Here is a 12,500-nt window from a genome sequence, read left to right as displayed (position 1 = left end):
GTAAAGTCCATCCACATACGATTACATGAGACAGCACTTGGAATAACCTTTAACATGTCATTTTATAAGCATGCAATGGTCACCTTAAGAAGACACTCTTTGTGGGACTTTCTAGTTGATCTTCCAGGTTATATAAACTGTTTCCTCCCCGAACTCTTAACTTCCTGTTAGCAAGGACGCTTTTATGAAGGTAGGTATCTCCTCTCAAACCAAATGTCATACCAAACCACTTAAGAGTATGCCATGCTTCCAAGTAGTATCGTAAGCCTTTCAAGGTCAAAGAAGAAGGCTAACATGTGATGTCATGTGCAAAAGAAATCTGTATAGCAGTTTCCTCCTTAACAAGTGCATCTGTGGTCGATCTCAATCTTCTAAAACCCACGTTTTTCCTTTTCTGGCGCCATGTCAACATGAGTTTACCATTGGTCTCCATCGCTTGCAAATGCGCTGTGGAGAGAAAATTGGACCTTTAATTTCCTGGTGGTGGAAGCATCCTTGTCCAGGTTAGGAACAGGAATGATTATAGCCTCTTTTTCCATGTGGATGGCACTGTACTCTTCCCCTCTAGGGTCCTATTGAATAGGTCCAAACGAACTTTCTGGGAGCTCTCCGATAAGTGAGATATCTTTGGGTATGGATATCATCACTCCCTGGGGCAGTCTTACAGCAGAGCTGCAAGCAGAGGCCTCTCCTGCGCAAAAATGGCAAGTGTGTATGGCAAGTTCTGCTGGGCAGTCCTACTGATAATCGACATGGGTGTCGTTCTGTTCAGCCCAAAGGTGAGGGAGTCAGCAATGTGTAACTGCTCCAGAGGACATCTCTGCCATGGATTTAGCTAGCTCTTAACAACATCTTTTTTGTCTGTGTTGATTATATCATCTATCTTCAAGCAGGTGTGACGTTGATATGCTCTTTCCAGCCGATCTTATGCACCTTGTCGCCATACCCATACCTAAGGGGTCCGCAGAGCTTAATCAAGGAGAACATACCTGTTTCATGATGTCTGTTTGACCTCCTTTAGCACTCGCATGGCCTTGGCTCGGGTCTTTTTGTAATGGATCAAGGTTACATCGCTGGGGCATCTTTTCAACTGCCTTAATGCAGCTTTACAGCTTGCTGGCATTCATCACACCACCATGGTACCGGAGGTCGACGGTAATGCCTGCTACTTTTTGGATGCTTCTGCTGCAAGGTGAATTCGTAGATGTGAACGTGACTAACAGCATCTTTGAACACTGGAAATCATTCACAGATTACTTGTAATACTGCATTGATCTAAAAACTTCCAGTCCGCATGTTCAAGTCGCCATCTTTGCACTCCATTGGCTGGAATACCATCCCTCCTCAAAGTATTGAAAGTGTCATACTTAATGAGTCCTCCATGACCTGCAATAAATTCAAGCTGTGAATCAGATTATCCAATTTGAAAGGTCTATATTGGAGAATGTCCAGGTTGAACTTGGAAATGTGTGGGAGTTTTACTGCTCAGTAAAACTGTCTCTACTCTTAGAACAGGACTCCAAGCCCTCCTCGAGGGTTGCACAAAGGTGTCTCCCCAGAGTGGATGCCGACCATTGAAATATCCCAAGATTATAGAACTGTGTGGCATCTGCCCAAGTAGATCTTCCGATATCATCTATGTTTGAGATTATGTGAGGACGGTAGATGCAACATTGTAACGTCGTGCCAGCCTCTTTTCCAGAGTTTCACCCTTGGCCCAGTGTTTGTCTGCAGGTGGATAGCCTGGAAGAAATATACTGACGTACCATTACTATTACTTCCTCCATGTAGTCCATTATCAAACGTGCCCCATAATGGGCTTGAATTTGGAATCCTCTCAGGTAAATCAGACGATTTTCCCTGGTTTAAAATTCTAGTCGGCATACCAACGTGGGTTTACATGAAGCTGTCAGACATTGCAGTTTCTTCCCATTTTTGCATGAATACCCTGACAGTTTTCCTTGGATTAGGGTAATTCAGTTTTCTTTAAACTACCTCTTTATAAGGTGTTTGCAACACTGTGGTCCGGTTTGCCCCCACTTTAATCTGTCCTTTCCAGGATATTGGAGAATCTTTCGAGGGGTGTTTACCATGGCACTAGTTTCCGACAGGTTTCCTTTTGACAGGCGTAGGTTTTTCTTTGCCTGGGCAAAGGGTGACCTGAGCCTTTGCTTCAGGGGCATCCTCCACATTGGAGGCCCCTGTGGATGTGGTGGCAGCTGGGCTGTCCCCCCATTGATGCCCCTGGAGCCCTGCCTGACGGCTCCAAAGACCCCACTTTAAAAATGAGTATTTTGAAGCAGCTCCGGATTCTTTGCAGAGCAAAGGGTCGGTACTTGAGCCTTTGCTTCAGTGGAATTCTGCCTACCGCGGAGGCCCCTGTGGATGTGGTTGGCAGCTGGCGCTGTCCAACATTAGGGGCCCCTGACCCCTGCCTCGCAGCTCCAAAGACCCAACTTTGAAATGATCTTTTTTGAACAGGCGCAGGATTCCCTTTCCTGGGCAAAGGTCGTATCATGAGCATTTGCTTCAGGGGCATTCTGCCTAGTCAGCATAGGCCCTGGGAAGTATGGCAGCTGGAGCTGTCCACCGTTGAGGGCCTCTGGAGCCTTACCTGATGGCTCCAAGACCTTACTTTGGGACAGGAGAGTCTCCTTCATAAGACCATTCACTCCTACTCCGTTTTCTTTTCTGGTTGAACAATTCCCATAGGCAGTTTCCAGCTATTGGGGACTGAGGTTAAAGAAGTGGCAGAGTTAAATGTGTTGTAAGAAAGCACGCGGAGGGCAATGTGTAGTGTAAGTGCTTACATCTTCTCGCTTGCAGCTGCTACCGCTGGCTATCTTAGTGCGAAAAGAGGACAGCTCTTGCTTAGCATCCCCTGCCAGTTCACAGCCTTCTCCTTCATCGAGACTTCTGGAGTGCCTCCTCATGCCACCCATAAAATTGGCTCCTTGCGGTTAAAAGTCTAACTGTGGGGAATATTGGAGCAGCAGAGGCCCCCAGAGGTATGGATCCATGCCCACCGGTGTGTGGACCCGCCGGCTCCCCCCTACAACTCCCTGGCCCTCAATGCTGGGGGTGGGTGCCTTTCCAACCTCCTCACCCCAAGAAAACATGGATTATTGGCCTAATAGCATGCTTATACAGCAGTACGAAGGTGCTTATGTATAGTGGGGGCCCTTCTTCCCAGTTAATTAAGGATGAGGCAAGGCTGTGTCTTTGCACCAACATATTTCAGCCCCTACATGGACTGGATAATGGGCAGAGCTAACATCCAAAGTCAGTGATGACAACCTGGCCATATCAGACATGACTTTGCAGAAAATGTTGCTATCCCATCTGGAGTCTCTGGATCCTGGGTGCCGGCTCGTGATGCTTTAACAATGAGAACAAAGCCCTGGGCCTAGAGGTCCTCCTTAACAAGACCAGATCGGACTTTGGGGCCTGTAGGGAACCCCATTCAGTTGATCCATGCTTGCAGTGATGACGTTGATCAAAGAAGAGCTTTGCATACCTTGGTAGTGTAGTCCATATCTCTGGGCTGTCAGACCAAGAAATCAAGTAGACAGATTGGTCTGGCAGCAGGAGCCATGAAATCGATCAACAAGACATTTTGGTTGATGTCGGTACCTTGCAGAAAACCAAGCTACATGACATTCAAGGCCTTGAATACTGCAGTTTGATACTTTTGTACAAGTCCTCTTTGCCGGAGCATCGGAAGGAGCTGTGTCCAACCGACGGTTCACTAGCATAGAACCCGTTTACTTATATGATTCTGGGATCGACCAAGTCAGGCTATATGGGCACTTAGCTCATTGTCCCTGTGGATGACCCTGCCTATCAGATTGTCTCTCTGCGAGACATCTGGTGTAGGAGGCCCGTGGAACGACCCTTGGAGGTCATGGCTTGGACAGCTTGATGGACCTTAGAGATGCGCCCGATGAACTCCACTGAGATAAAACTGAGTAGGCCTGGAAAGCCTGCATCACTATTTTTTAGATCAGTCAGCTATAACTATGAAAACTGACGTTACTTCTTTGTACTGTAGGATGTTAAGCATGTAGTGCCATCAAAGTAAGACACCATATATTTGTGAAATATTCGAAAGACGTATTCGTAAGGCAATCTATAGCGCCTTGCTAGTCGTTTTCATGTATTCCTTATCTACTAACTGTCCTCTTTATTTATATACTTATCATTTCCACGCTTTATTCTTCTGTCATTTGTATGCTTCCCTTTTTATTTGTGTATTTGCTACGTCTAGGATTCTTATTCATGGTCCAATAAGGATTACACGTTTTGTAATTTAGACTATAATATAAAGAACACCTACTGAAGGTCTTATCTCTGAACCCTCAGTCATTTCATAAACTAAGTAGAATACATTATATTAAATCGGATTTTGTTTTGGCCGCACGGTGTACGTTTGGCCATCAACTTTCTTTCTCTTATAGAATTTGCGTAAAGAGTGTTCTTAGAGGAACATCATGGGAGGCCGGTGTCGAAACCTTATTTCTCCATGAATGTTTCCATATTCCCTTCTCCTCTTAACCCCCCCCCGCTCCGACTCTACTAATGTAGCTTTCCGATAAGTTTCCCCACCGTTTTACAACGCACCTTGGCAAGGGTATACAAAAAAAAAAAAAAAAAAAAAAAAAGATAAAGGAGGTGAAAAGACAAAACCCATGTAGCACTGTCTCCTTTTCAGAAAGAGGGAAACCGTATTACGTCAAACATCTTTAAGAAATTGGGTATCCTTCACAGCACGAAAAGGACAAAGGAGTAATACACTCAGGTAAATTTTCCCTTCCTTCTAACCTCCGTGTTCGTTGAAGAGAGACGTGGATATCAGCTTTTTGTTTTTTCTTTACGTTGCTGTTTTGCCTCTTCTCTCTTCGCAAAACACGTTCCGGATAACACCATGACTTTTCCTCTCTACCAATTTTATAAACCGTCACTGAACGTAAAAATCACAACCCAATAATGGAGAATATACGTTGGAATGGGTGAAGGGCCAGTGAAAGTCAAGAGTCTTTAGTTATATATCTCCCTATCTCCTACATGCCTCTTAGCTGGCTATCCATTCAGTCATTTCACATCTGTAATCCAGGTAATTTCATTTTCCTAATATTACTCTCCATTACGTTGGTTATTTGATTTTGAATTGAAGTTATTATAAAGTTTATGCAAAGAAAATACATGCAATAGAACGCATACACATTCATTATACGAATAATTGTATTTGGCCTTAAATGTCTTGAGCTTAACAAAAATGAGGTAGTTATCCAGTGGTTCACGTTGTTTCTTATGCGAGTTCATACCACTAATGAAATATGATATAACAGATAGATTTAATGAAAATCATGAATGTAATAAACTTCACTACTTCAAGACATCCTGGGCTAGTCGACACTAATCTTTCACAAAAAGAAAAATATAATATACATATAGATCAATTTTATGTATATATATATTTATATATATATTATGTGTGTGTGTTGTTGTTGTGTGGTGGTGTGTGTGTGTGTGTGGTGTGTGTGGTTTGTGTGTGTGGTGTGTGTGGTGTGTGTGTTGTGTAAATATATATATATATTATATATATATATATATATATTATAATATTATATATATATATATATATATAATACTATATATAATATACATATATATATATATATATATATATATATATAAAATATATATATATATATATTATATATATATATATGTATGTAGGTATGTATTACACACACACATCACACAACCACACCACACTTACCACACACACACACACCCCACACACCACACACACACCACACACAAGGTATATATAGATATATATCTATATAATATATATATATATATAATATATATAAATATATATATATATATATAGATATATATATATATGTATATATTATATATATTATATAATATATATATAAATATATATATATATATATATATATATATATATATATATATATATAGTATAATATTATATATATCATCATATATGTAATATATATTTTATATAATATTATGTTTAATATATATCTTCTTCTTTTAACGGTAGGTTCCTGTCTGAGCCGCCGTGGTCACTGCCATGATACTTAATTGTATTTTCATGTTTGTGATGCTCTTGGAGTGAATACGTGTAGGGTCCCCAGTTTCCTTTCCACGGAAGTGCCGGTGTTCCTTTTTTAGGTAACATTCTCTCTTCTTATATCCGGGCCTGTGGGGACCAGCACTGCTTGGGCTGGCTTGGCCACCCAGTGGCTAGGCTGCAATCGAGGTGCAGTTTTCCTTGCCCAAGGGAAAACAACGCGCCGTCGTGACTCCAACCCTCGAACTCCGATTACCGTCGTGACAGGTCTTTGAGTCCGACGCTCTAACCCTTCGGCCACCGCGCCCCTTTAATCATATAAATACATATATATATATATATCTATATTATATATCTATATATATATATCTATATATTATTATATTATATATATATATACATATATTATGTATATTACACTCACACATAACATATAAATATATGTATATATGTATGTGTGCGTGTATATATCAGATATATAGTATAATATATAATATATATATATATATATATATATATATTATATATATAAGTATATATATTAGAAGGGGCGCGGTGGCCTAATGGTTAGAGCGTCGGACTCAAGCGCTGTCCGACGGTTAATCTTGAGTTCGAGGGTTTCGAGTCACCGACCGCCGCGTTGTTTCCCTGGGCAAGAACTTCACCTTCGATTGCTGCCTAGCCACTGGTGGCCAAGCCCATCCTGCCAAAGTCAGCTGGTTCCCAGCCCGGATAAGATAGAGAGAATGATTACCTAAAAAGTAACACAGAGGCACTCTCCTTGGAAAGGAACTGGGGACCCTACCCACGTATTCACTCCAAGAGCATCACACATGAAAACTACAATTAAGTATCATGCAGTGACCACGGCGGCTCCAGACAAGAACCTACCGTTAAAAGAAGAAGATATATATTATCTAAATATATATAAAATATATATACATATTATTATCTATATAATATAGATATATATATATAATATATATATATATTATATATATATTATATATTTTATATATATATTATATATATATATAAGAATATAACATATATGTATATTATATATATATACTATATATATATATATATATATATATATATATATATATATCTATATAGTATTTATATACATGTGTGTGTGTGTGGTGTGTTTGTGTTTGTGTGTGTTGTGTGTGTGTGTGTGTATGTGTGTTGTGTGTGTGTGGTGTGTGTGTGTTATACATACATACATACATATATATCTTATATATATATATATATATAGTATACATATATATATATATTATCATATATATTATTATATACTATGTTATATATATATATATGTATATATATATATATCTTATATATATATATATATTATATATATATATATATATATATATATATATTTACACACACACACACACACACACACACACACACACACACACACACACACACACACACACACACACACACACACACACACACACACATATATATATATAAATATATATATACATAAATATATATATGTATATATATTTTTTTTCTTTTGTGAAGATTATGTGTCGACTAGAAGAATGTCTTGAAGTAGTGTAAGTTTACTTACATTCATTGATTTTCATAAATCTATCTGTTATACTCATATTTCATTTTAGTGGTATGAACTCGCATAAAAAACAACGTGAACTCACTGATAACTCCTTCATTTTGTTTAAGCTCAAGTACACGTTTTAAGGCCAAATACAATTATTCGTATAATGAATGTGTATGCGTTCTATTGCATGTATTTTTTCTTTGCATAAACTTTATAATAACTTCAATTCAAAATCAAATAACCAACGTAATGGAGAGTAATATTAGGAAAATGAAATTACCTGGATTATATAGATGTAAATGACTGAATGGATAGCCAGCTAGATGGAATGAGTAGATAGGGAGATAGATAACTAAAGACTTACTTTCACTGGCCCTTTACACATTCCAACTTATATCTCCATTATTGTGTGTGATTTTACGTTCAGTACTGGTTTATAAAATTGGTACCGAGAGGAAAAGATCCCATGGTGTTAGATCCGGAACGTGTTTTGCGAAGAAGAGGCAAAACAGCACGTAAAGAAAAAACAAAATCTGTATTATCCACGTCTCTTCTTCAACGAACACGGAGGTTAGACGGAAGAATAATTTCCCTTGGTTTATTACTCCTTTGTCCTTTTCGTGCTGTGAAGGATACCCAATTTCTTAAAGATGTTTGACGTAATACGGTTTCCCTCTTTCTGAAAAGGAGACAGTGCTACCTTGGTAAAGGAGACAGTTTCACCTCCTTTATTTTTTCTTTTTTTTTTTTTTTTTTTTTTTTTTTTTTTTGTCATACCCCTTGCAAGGTGCGTGTAAAACGGTGCTGGAACTTCTCGGAAAAGCTACATAGTAGAGTCGGAGGGGGGGGGGGGTTACGAGGAGAGGGAATAATGGAACATTCATGAGAAATAAGGTTTCGACACGGCCTCCCATGATGTTCCTCGAAGAACCACTTTTACGAAATTCGATAAGAGAAAGAAAGTTGATGGCAAACGTACACCGTGCGGCCAAAAAAGTCCGATTTAATATAATGTATCTACTTAGTTTATGAAATGCTGAGGTCAGAGATAAGAATTCAGTAGGTGGTTCTTTTATTTATAGTCTAAATTACAAACGTGTAATCCTTATTGACATGAATAAGAATCCTAGACGTAGCAAATACACAAATAAAAAGGGAAGCATACAAAACCGAGAAGTAAGGTGAAATGTAAGTATACCCAATAAAGAGACAGATAAGTAGATAAGGAATACATGAAAACGATAGCAAGGCGGCTATAGATTGCCTTAAGAATACGTCTTTCGAATATTTTCACAAATATATGGTGTCTTACTTTTTATGTGCACTATCATGCTTATACATCTACAGTACTAAAGAGTAACGTCATGTTTTCATAGTTATAGCTGACTGATTCTAACAATAGTGATGCATGCTCCAGGCCTACTCAAGTTTTACTTTAAAGTGGAGTTCATCGGCGCATCTCTAAGTCTCATCAAGCTGTCCAGCCATGACCTCCCAGGTCGTACCACGGGCCTCCTACATCCAGGATTGTCTCGCAGAGAGACAATCTGATAGGCAGGGTCATCCACAGGGAAATGAGCTAAGTGCCCATATAGCCTGACTTGGCGATCCCAGATCATATAAGTAACGGGTTCTATGCTAGTAACCGTCGGTTGGACACATGCTCCTTCCCGATGATCCGGCAAAGAGACTTGTTACAAAAGTATCAAACTGACAGTATCAAGGCCTTGAAGACATGTAGCTTGGTCTTTCTGCAAAGGTACCGACATCACCAAATGATCTTGTTGATCGATTTCATGGCTCCTGCTGCCAGACCAATCTGTCCTACTGATTTCTTGGTCTGACAGCCCAGAGATATGGACTACACTACCAAGGTATGCAAAGCTCTCTGTGACTTCAACGTCCTCACTGCAAGCATGGATCAACTGAATGGGTTCCCCTAACAGGCCCCCAAAGTCCTGAATCTTGGTCTTCGTTAAGGAGACCTCTAGGCCCAAGGGCTTTGTCTCATTGTTAAATGCATCAAGAGCCGGCCACAGGATTCCAGAGACTCAGAGGGGATAGCAACATTTTCTGCAAAGTCATTGTCTGATATTGCCCAGTGTTGTTCCTCACTGACTTTGGATAGTAGCTCTGCCCATTATCCAGTCCATGTAGGGGCTGAAATATGTTGGTGCAAAGACACAGCCTTGCCTCACTCCTGAATTAACTGGGAAGAAGGCCCCCACTATACATTACAGCACCTTCAGTACTGGTATATAGGCATGCTATTAGGCCAATAATCCATGTTTTCTTGGGGGAGGAGGTCTGGCAAGGCCCACCACCCCCAGCATTGAGGGGCAGGAGTTGGTATGGAGCCAGGGCGTGTCCACACACCGGTGGGCCATGGATCCATACCTCTGGGGCCTCCTGCTGCTCCAATATTCCCCACAGTTTAGCCTGTAACCGCAAGGAGCCCAATTTCTATGGGTGGCCATGAGGAGGCACTCCAGAAGTCTCGATGACGGAGAGGCTGTGAACTGGCAGGGGAGGCTTAAGCAGAGCTGCTCCTCTTTTCGCACTAGACTAGCCAGCGGTAGCAGCTGCAAGCGAGAAGGCATGTAAGCACTTAACACTACCCCCCTTGCCCTCCGGTGCTTCTTACAACACATACTCTGCCACTTCCTTTAAACCTCAGTCCCCAATAGCTGAAACTGCCTCTGGTGAATTGTTCAACCAGAAACGGAGTAGGAGTGAAGGGTCTATTGAGGAGACTCCTCCTCCCAAAGTAAGGTCTTTGGAGCCATCAGGTAAGGCTCCAGAGGCCTCAACGGTGACAGCTCCAGCTGCCACTACTTCCACAGGGTCCTATGCTGCTAGGCAGAATGCCCCTGAAGCAAAGGCTCAGATACGCCCTTTGCCCAGGCAAGGGAATCCTGAGCCTGTTCAAAAGACTCATTTCAAAGTTGGGTCTTTGGAGCTGTCAGGCAGGGTTCCAGGGGCCTTAATGGTGACAGCTCCAGCTGCCACCACATCCACAGGGGCCTCCGCTGCTAGGCAGAATTCCCCTGAAGCAAAGGCTCAAGTACGCCCTTTGCTCTGGCAAAGGAATCCTGAGCCTGTTCAAAATACTCATTTTAAAGTGGGGTCTTTGGAGCCGTCAGGCAGGGCTCCAGGGGCCTCAATGGTGACAGCTCCAGCTGCCCCCACATCCACAGGGGCCTCCAATGCTAGGCAGAATGCCCCTGAAGCAAAGGCTCAGGTCCGCCCTTTGCCCAGGCAAAGAAAACCTAAGCCTGTCAAAAGGAAACCTGTGGAAACTAGTTCCATGGGTAAACAACCCCTCGAAAGATTCTCCCAATATCCTGGAAAGGGACAGCTTAAAGGTGTGGGGCAAACCTTGACCACAGGTGTTGCCAAACACCTTATAAAGAGGTAGTTTAAAGAACTGAATACCCTAATCCAATGGAACTGTCAGGGAATTCATGCAAAATGGGAAGAACTGCAATGTCTGACAGCTTCATGTAACCCAGTTTGTGTATGCCTACTAGAGATTGTAACCAGGGAAAATCGTCTGATTTCCCTGAGAGGATTCCAAATTCAAGCCCATTATGGGACCTTTGATAATGGACCTCATGGAGGAGTAATAGTAATGGTACGTCAGGATATTTCCTTCCAGGCTATCCACCTGCAGACAACACTGCAGGTGAAACCTCTGAAAATAGGCTTGGCACGACGTTACAATGTTGCATCTACCTTCCTCCACATAATCTCAACATAGATGATCTGGAAGATCTACTTGGGCAGATGCCACATCAGTTTCTAATCTTGGGAGATTTCAATGGTCGGCATCACCTCTGGGGAGACACTTTGTGCAACCCTCGAGGAAGGGCCTTGGAGTCCTTGTTCTTAAGAGTAGATACAGTTTTACTGAGCAGTAACACTCCCACACATTTCCAAGTTCAAACTGGGACATTCTCCAATATAGACCTTTCAATTGGCTCATCTGATTCACAGCTGAATTTCACTTGGCAGGTCATGGAGGACTTTCATATAAGTGACCACTTTCCAATACTTTTGCAGGAGGTGAATGGTATTCCAGCCAATGGAGTGCAAAGATGGCGACTTGAACATGCGGACTGGAAGCTTTTTAGATCAACTGCAGTATTACAAGTATCTGTGAATGATTTCCAGTGTTCAAGATGCTGTTAGTCACTTCACATCACGAATTCACCTTGCAGCAGAAGCATCCAAAAAGTAGCAGGCATTACCGTCGACCTCCGGTACCATGGTGGTGTGATGAATGCCAGCAAGCTGTAAAGCTGCATTAAGGCAGTTGAAAAGATGCCCCAGCGATGTAACCTTGATCCATTACAAAAAGACCCGAGCCAAAGGCCCATGCGAGTGCTAAAGGAGGTCAAACAGACATCATGAAACAGTATGTCTCCTTGATTAACTCTGGGACCCCTTAGCATGGGTATGGGACAAGGTGCATAAGATCGCTGGAAAGAGCATATCACTGTCACCACCTGCTTTGAAGATAGATGATATAATCAACACAGACAAAAAAGATGTTGTTAATGAGCTAGCTAAATCCATGGCAGAGATGTCCTCTGGAGCATGTTACACTGCCTGATTCTCCACTCTTTGGGCTGAACAGGAACGACACCCAGTGTCGTTCATCAGTAGGACTGCAGCAGAACTTGCCATACAACTTGCCATTTTTGCGCAAGGAGATGGCCTCTGCTTTGCAGCTCTGCTGTAAGACTGCCCCAGGGAGTGATGATATTCCATACCAAATGATATCTCACTTATCGGAGAGCTCCCAGA

The sequence above is a fragment of the Penaeus monodon genome, chromosome 35 (assembly GCF_015228065.2).
Source record: "Penaeus monodon isolate SGIC_2016 chromosome 35, NSTDA_Pmon_1, whole genome shotgun sequence".
Taxonomy (NCBI): domain Eukaryota; kingdom Metazoa; phylum Arthropoda; class Malacostraca; order Decapoda; family Penaeidae; genus Penaeus; species Penaeus monodon.
This window is presented reverse-complemented; position numbering follows the sequence as displayed.